At 36.3% G+C, this 8,978-nt stretch overlaps 1 long non-coding RNA gene across 1 annotated transcript; it reads left to right on the top strand.

Moving 5' to 3' along the window:
* The first annotated feature begins 7,477 nt into the window (after positions 1-7,477).
* On the top strand, positions 7,478-8,584 carry LOC145790232 (uncharacterized). Its single transcript, XR_014328908.1, has 3 exons — positions 7,478-7,618; positions 7,893-8,076; positions 8,508-8,584. It is a non-coding gene; the product is annotated as an uncharacterized LOC145790232 (long non-coding RNA).
* Positions 8,585-8,978: the final 394 nt, after the last annotated feature.

The raw sequence follows: 8,978 nt of genomic DNA, 5'->3' as shown, positions 1-8,978 counted from the left end.
CCACTTTGTCTCTCTTTCACTCATCACTCTGTCTTTGTCTCTCTCTCTCTCTCTCTCCTCTATCTGTCTCTCACTCATCTCTCTTTCTCTCACCACCCATCTCCTTCACCATCTTCACCACTATTGCAAACGCCATTCCACTACCACCATTATTACCACTGTCACCACTTCACCTCTACGACTACCATTACTACTACCATTGCCACCACTACCATTACTGCCACTACTACTACCATTACCTCTCATTCACGCTTGCCACTTCATCTACTCTACCACTACCACAACTTCACCACTAATCTCCTTCGCTACCACCACCACCACCACCACCATCATCTCTTATCCACCACCTTCACCATTACTGCCACTACTACTATCATTACCTCTCCTTCACCCTTGCCACTTCATCTACTCTACCACTACTACAACTTCACCATTAATCTCCTTCGCCGCCGCCACCACCACCACCACCATCTCTTATCCACCACCTTCACCACTACTACTACTCCCTCTCCTCTACCACAAAAAATTAGTTCATGATTTTTAATAACAAAAAAAAAAAATAGGCCGTAGAAATATTTTTCATTGACCACAGAAAATTATCTTTTATTTTAGTGGAAAATATTTTTTATTAAAATATTACCCCAACTTCTACCAAATAGAAAATAATAATATTTTTTTCATTAAAATAAAAATGAAACAAATAAATTTTCAATCTTAGTAACTAAAAAAAAAAGATTTTTTTTAAAAAAAAATTCATTAACTACAAAAAAATATATATTTTAACAAAAAATAAATTTTTTTGATGACGACAACCCCGTCGCAAAAAAAAAAAAAAAAAAAAAAATTAAACGACATTATTTTATTATTTAAATTTTATTTTTGACAAAAAAAAATTTATTTTTTATTCCCGCCCCGCTCCCCTCCCCACCTTTTTTTTTTTTCTATTCCCGCTCGGCGGAGGAGCAGCCGAAAGGGCAAACGAGCCCTAGCAGTCACTTGAACCAGTCCAAACCCAAACCATGGATCAAACTCTCATCCTTCTCCGCCCATAATACGCCCTCCCTCCCTCCCTCCCTCAAACCCCAAATCTAGGGCTATGTTTTGGAGAAGATTGAGTTGTCACCACCACCGACCACCCGCCACCACCATAATACGCCCATAATACGCCCACCATCCACCACCCGTTACCACTATCACCACCATACACTCACTACCACTCACTACCCGCCACCGTCACCGTCACCCACTCACTCACCCACCATCACCACCCGCCACCTACCTACCACCACTCGCTACACACCTGTCACCACCACCGACCACCCGCCACCACCACCACCACCAGCCACCGTCATCCACCCACCCACCCACCGCCACCACCGTCACCCACCCACCCGCCACCACCACCCGCCACCTACCTGCCACCACCACACACCTGCCACCACCATCGACCACCCGCCACCACCACCACCACCACACACCCGCCACCGTCACCCACCCATCCACCCACCACCACCACCACCACCGTCACCCACCCACCACCACCACCACCACCGTCACCCACCCACCACCACCACCACCACCACCACCACCACCGTCACCCACCCACCACCACCACCCGCCGCCACCACCTACCACCACCTGCCATTCCGCCACCCACCTGCCACCATTGCCCATCACCCGCCACCACCACCACCCACCCGCTACCACCCACCACTACCCGCTACCCACCACTACCCGCTACCCACCACCCACCGTCACCACTTTCCACTGCCATCTTCCGCCGCCACTTGCCATTTCTCATTCTTTTTTATATTTTTAAATTTTGTTAAACATTTTGTCAATTACCAAACGTGTTTGTAGTTTATGTTTTTCTAAAAATAAACAAAAACCAGTTTATAAAATTTTTGTAAATATAAACTGAAAACGTAAACGTTACCAAACAGACCCTAACCATTTCATTTTCAGTTTTCAATTTATATTTACAAAAATTTAAAAAACTGTCATAAAAACTTGTTTGATAATTTTTTTGATTTATAAATGGTTGTCTCAGTTTGTAAATTTGAGGAAAAAATGTAAATTCAAAAAATAAGTTTACGTTGGTTTTTAAATAGAAATTTAAAAATTTTACTAGCAAAATTTTTTTTCAATTAATTTTTTTTTTCAATTAATTTTTTTTTCAATTAACTTTTTTTTTGGTAAATTATACTAACACCCCCCTGAGGTTTATGTTTATTACAGTTCTCCCCTCACCTTTTGGAAATTACATTTCCCCCCTAAGGTTTAAAGTTTCATTACAGATTTTCCCCTTTAGCAATTTAATTTTTTTAAATACTAATTTTGCCCTCAGTGGATAAATTACATTGACACCCTTCACATTTTAAAAATTAATTACAATCCTCTCCCTAAGGTTTAAAGTAGCATTACCAATTGCCCCATTGGTTAGTATCAGTTACAAAAAAAATTAATTGAAAAAAAAATTTATTAGTAAAATTTTTAAATTTTTGTAAATATAAAAAAGTATCGAACAAGTTTTTATGACATTTTTTAAAATTTTTGTAAATATAAATTAAAAACTGAAAATAATGGTAAAAATATCATAAAATTAACAAATCTATCTAATAAAGCAGAACGAATTTTGAAAATGTGTTAGACACAATTGTCCTACTAGAACATTTCAAGAGTCAGGATTCATTTGTGTATTCACATGAATGGCTCAGATAACCCCTTTAATTTTATATCAATCCTAAATATATACCTTCCCGCCCAAACATGCCTCCTCCTTACCCACGTCTAGGGATGGCAATCTGAAACCGGCCCGACGGTGACCCGATCCCCCGACCCCGAATTCAGTGGTTATTTACCGAAAAATATCCCCTACGGGCCGGGAATGGTATTCAAAAATTCATCCCTGATGATATCCGGGCCGGGGACGGGGATAGGTGTTTCAGACCCAGCCTCGGCCCCGCCCCCCGGCCCCGGCACCGCCACCGCCCCGCTTAGTCCCCTAGCTGAAATTACGATTTTGTCCCTGGATATATATATGCTTGATTTTTGTTTAGGTTTGACACAGACACACACATTCAACCTCCCACATACGGCGCTCCTCCCTCTCTCTCACACTCACCGCTGGTCTCTCCCTCTCTCTTTGATCTGTCACCGCCGCGCCTCCCTCCTCACCGACGGCGATCCTCCGTCACCACCGAGCCTCCCTCACCGCCTCACCTCTGTCGTTTACCGTTTTACCTCCCCGTCTCTCTCTCTCTCTCTCTCTCACACACACACACGACGACGGGGTTGTTGCTCTCTCCCTCACCGCGGATCCTCCATCACCGCCGCTGCTCTCCTCCGTCACTGCTCAGTGCTCTCTGTTTAGGTATCTCTCTCTCTCTCTCTCTAGGGATTTCGATCTAGGGTTTATATATATGTCTATATTATATATATATATATATATATATATACATCTGAGTGTATATAGGGTTTCGATTAAGGGTTTCGATCTGAGTGTATATATATATTTCGATCTAGGGCTTCGATCTAGGATTTTCTTCAAACTCTATTTTTTTTTGTTTTCTCTAAATTTATTTATTATATATATATATATATAAATATATCTGTTTATATATTTTTATTTTAGATCTGTTTATTTTTAGATCTGTTTATAAAAAAAATTTATTTATTTTAGATCTGTTTATAAAAAAAATTTATTTATTTTAGATCTGTTTATAAAAAAATGTATTTATTTTAGAATCTTTCATTTTGAATGCCTTGAAGCCTTCAATCTGCAGAAATTGATTCAATTTTACTTTAATCCCATTCGAGAACAAATTGTATCTTTAATCAGTTTCTGAATGAGTATGAACATATTACTGGGATGATAACTTTGGTCTACATGAATGCTGCAACAATGGACAACATTAAGAGCTTGTGAAAGTCTGGGATTTGAGACAGAAAAATCTCAACAATTCCCAACCCAATCATGTATGGGTTATTGGAAAAACTGCATTGAGCTTCACGACTTCTAATGTGATAGCAATTTGACTTTTTTATGGCCCTGAAAAACCATCACATTTCATAGTTATATATTATGTGAACATTTCATTTCTTTTTTTTTATATAGATAAATTACACTGGTGGCCTAAACTATGCTTACTTGGAGCATTCATGGTAATTTTGCTCCCTCTCTGTTGTATTTCACATTCGGAGGAAATCGTGATTTCCCTTCAAATCTCAGGTTCTAATGCTCCCTCTCTCTCTTTCTTTATGATTACGGTCAACTGTTTTGTCAATGGCATGCTTGCTGCAGGCATATGAAAATTAGGGAGCTTATGCATATGTTTAATACAATTGATTGGCATATGCTATATGAAAAGGCTAATTTTCTAGAATTAAAAATTTAGAACAGCATTAAATGTTTGAAAATGCCCTCATATTGCTCAATCACAAGCCATTCAACAGTCCATGACTGTGGAATTAAAGGCAAGGTAAGGACCCCTATCTTATCCCTCTTTTTCATAGATAAAATACTCCATTAGAATGTACCAAAGGTGTGCAACCCATGTACACAATATGCATGCACAGTCTATACCAACATTACACAAAAAAGATTAAATATATATATATTTTTTTTAATACTCAATCTGCCATGCTTTATTCTTTTAAGAATATATAATGCCTTCTTATAATGAATTTGATGAATGTGCCATGAATGGGATTTGGGAATCTGTTGTGTATATATATTTTTGGTTTTCTCTGTTGATGCATTACTGAAGTGTTATTGCTAATTTTTTAAATGACTAAGTTTTTTAATGATGAACCAGTTTATCGATTCAATTGATTATTTTATAGGTGTTTTTACTTAGATGGTCAATGTCATATATATGTAAGTAATACTTCGATTGGAGCTGGATTAAAAATGATGGATCATAAAGGATCATAAAGGACATTTTCATAGATTCGTAACAAAAATTCATAATTTAATCGTCTTATTAAATTTAGTAATTTTCATGTTCTTTTATCTCAGTATGTTATATTTAACCTTTGTTTGATTGTTAGTTTTTGAAAGATAAATTCGGACACATTGTTATTTTAGGCTCAATTTGAATTGGGGATTTTTTATATATATATATACATATCTCTATTAGATCTTAAATTCAGTGTTGAAAGAAGTTTTTATTTATTTTCATAGATTCGTAACAAAAATTCATAATTTATAACATGAAATCAGTTTGTAATGTAATCAGGATGGTTCGTAAGTAAGACTTTTCTTATGGTGTGCCCCTTCATAACTACAACACAACCACAGTTGTTCGTAACTGTGAAATGTAATAAATATATGGAATTGCAGTTTATAAAGGTAAAAATGGCCAATTGAGTGTTAACATTTTTCTCAACATTGTGTAATGCAATAAGGCCTCATCTTCAAAGGATTTTAATGAGTTATTCTGGTTACATGCTAGAAGCTTCAAGCTTCTCAAATGCAATTCAACTCTTGATGCTATTTTAATTGAAACTTTAATGATTTTGAGGAAACTTAGTTATTTTACGTTCTCTTGATGAAATACTGATTGTGTTTGTTTAATCGTCTTATTAAATTTAGTAATTTTCATGTTCTTTTATCTCAGTATGTTATATTTAACCTTTGTTTGATTGTTGGTTTTCGAAAGATAAATTCGGACACATTGTTATTTTAGGCTCAATCTGAATTGGGGATTTTTTAAATTCACTGTTGAAAGAAGTTTTTATTTATTTTCATAGATTGACTACACTGCCTGTGGTTTAGTTGGATTCTTGGCACGATCAAATTCATATCCAACATGATCTTATTTTATATAGTTACAAGTTTTCAGAATATATTAAATATTTTAGTTTTTTATAAGGTAGGTAATGCGAAGTGGGTATTGGTTGACCTGTTTACCAAAAAATAGATATTTGGTTGCATAGTTTTGACTGCTCTTTAGTGTGTAAGAAGCTATATGTGAGCTGAATTATCACTACCAAGAAAAGGAAAAAGAAAAAAGAACTGAATTATCACCAAAACTATTTAATCATTGATGGAAACTTTCAGTGAAACAATCGGACATTTTAGTGAAATTTTAGTTCTGTTTGTGAATCATAGGTCGCTATTGTTACGTTCAGTGTTGCAGTGATGACAAGAACTTACCCCGAGGACTCTGGGGAACGTAAGGAGCTCAATCTTCTCCAAAACATAGCAAGCTACGTGACTTTTATCATTTGCAACTAACAGTTGCACGCAAATTGATATAACTAGAGGGCACCATGCGTCTTGTAGCCCAATTGGTACATAAATGCTACACCCAAAGTAAAATGGGTGTTTCGAGCCTCACTAATTGGTACGTAGTTTAATGTGATGTATGATGCTCGTAATAACGATGCGAAGAAAGGACATGAAAAGCTTGAGGGAAAATGTGCTTTTTATTGTTGAATTACATTAGATCCAACACAATTTTGCTGTTTAGTGTAATCATTGTTTGGTCAGTGGTGGGGTTTGAGTTTTTGTTCATAAATTTGTTTACTACGAAATGTGAACTGATTGAGGTTAACCATTGTCTTCAAGTCCATGTCTAACTCGACCATCACCACCATAATTATTGTTGTCAGCTATAATCCTCCTCAAAATAATATTTGTAAGTCATAACTCAGTCTCATTCTCTCTTATAGGCTGAGTTGATATAGTTGTGGTAGACTGGTAGTAATTTAAACAAGAATTTTGTCAGCTGGAAATTATATTCTTTTTGTTGCTGTTAAAAAAAGGAAAATACAGGGTGTTTCATTGGGAGTATGTGCAATAAAAAAATTTCAGTATGAATGAATATGGGATAAATGTATGGAAACTTCGAAATGATACACCAAATTTTCTCCTTTTATTTAGTATAGTATAGATGTACATATTAATGTTCTTTTTCTTTTTATGTTTAGTTGTTTAATTGGTTTGGTACTTTGATTTCTCTTTGTACAGCTGTTGAGTATCTTTAGAATTAGATTCAGAACAAGACTGAACTGCTATGTTGATGGAATAAGTTAAAAAAAATTTACCTTGTTCTGTGAAGTTTAAAATTTGTTGAGACCCATTACATATCATTTTGGCTACATCAGTTTGATTTATTTATATTTATTTATTTTTTAAATTTAAGAATATGACTATAAAACAACCACCACATAACTATACTAATAAATAAAAATTCAGACTATAAAACAACCACCACATCCTCTTAGACAGCAGGCAACATCAGATCATTAAGCATCAGCAAAATGGCAAGCAACAGCAGACAACAAGCTTCAGCAAGAAGGTAACAACAGCAGCAGCAGCAGTAGCCAGTAGCACAGAACCTAATTTTGGAGAAGCTATGAGTATGGAAGGTGTCGCTGCCATATTTTGGTGTTTCTATTGAAGAATATGTGTTTCTACCACACAGACTCTGGTTAAATGATAAATTTGATTTTGTTTGGAAGCAGGTTAGTTGAAAAGACCACACAGCTGAACAGTGAGAAAATGCAGAAAGAAACTGAAGTCCAGAAACTTATGGAAGAAAATGTGAGGTTGACCACTCTACTTGACAAAAAAGAGGCCCAGCTCTTGGCCATGAACGAACAATGCAAGGTGATGGCCTTGAGCGCTTTGAATATTTAGTTTGGTAGTAGGGTCTTGATTGCATGTTGCCTTAATGTGTTTTCTGCTCGGCCCACTTGCTGACCTTCATTGGGAGTTGGCAAATAATATTGGGCAAAAAAATCTGCTTTCTTGAATGTACCATTGATTTCCAACTTAACCTTCACATGTATCAATCAACTGAGTTGTTCTTAATTTGTTAGAATCTCACACTAATAAATTAATATAACCAATATTTGTTTACACACATAAATGTTATGTCCAGGTTCCAGTGGATCTTGTCATTGACAATTCTGTTCAGGTTGATGTGGCAGGAAGTGAATGCAATGCAGGCAAATATGGGGCTTGAATTTCAGAGAAACAAGGAGAGGTTTGTTTTTCTGAAGTGGGGTTCCAATGTTTTTCACAATATGCTCATTGTTCCTCCTGGTTCTGGTATTGTCCACCAGGTAAGACTTTGGCATCATTAGTGCATCAAGGGTATTTCTATATCTAGATGTTATACTGTTGTTAAAGGACAATTCTCATGGCAAGGTGCAATAATTTGCCCTTAAGGTGGTATGAATGGTTTACTCTTAAAAGGGCCAAAACATTAGATAGGTATAGGCTCAATACATGAGGTTTGCAATGTTTAACTATTTATGGGGCTTCCAGAGTAAAGCCACATTTACCTCTAGCCTCTTGTAAATCATAGTCCAAGTTTTCTCATTTTTTTAGCACTATAATATTATTTGGTAGGTTTGGCATTTAGCAAGTGACTCTGGCAATTTTCAAGTTAATCTTGAATACCTTGGATGGGTTATTTTCTACAAAAATGGCATTCTGTACCCTGATAGCGTGGTTGGAATTGATTCCCATACAAATATGATTGCTGGCTTAGGAGTTGTTGGCTGGGGAGTTGGAGGAATTGAATCTGAGGCTACAATGCTTCGCTATGTATTTTGAGATAATAATGTATTTTCTTTATGATTTTCTATACGCTTGTGCCAATTGTTAGTGTTTGCAGTTATTCTTTGGTAGATAGACATGCATGAAATGGGTAGCTATTTTTTCTTCTTTTTCCTCCAAAGGTGCAAAGAAAATGCAGCTTCTGCTTCTTTAAAACCTGCTGCTGGTGCTGGTGATAGTAACTGCAATGTATCTCCCCCCCCCCAAAAAAAGAGTAAATTCTTGAGTTTTTATTTATTTATTTATGGGTACCTAGAATTATGGTTCAACAGTAATAATAATATATATTCACAAAAAGATCGTACACAAGCTGTATTGAAATTTATCATTTTTAAATATTGTGCTCATTAGTGACCTTCTAATTACAATGTCATTGACACTGAGCTGCTGTGGCATCTAATTG

This window comes from Camellia sinensis, chromosome 5, assembly GCF_055761805.1.
Source record: "Camellia sinensis isolate YWXY chromosome 5, ASM5576180v1, whole genome shotgun sequence".
Classification (NCBI taxonomy): domain Eukaryota; kingdom Viridiplantae; phylum Streptophyta; class Magnoliopsida; order Ericales; family Theaceae; genus Camellia; species Camellia sinensis.
The sequence above is the reverse complement of the archived record's forward strand: the minus strand, read 5'-3'. Positions and strand labels throughout refer to the sequence as shown.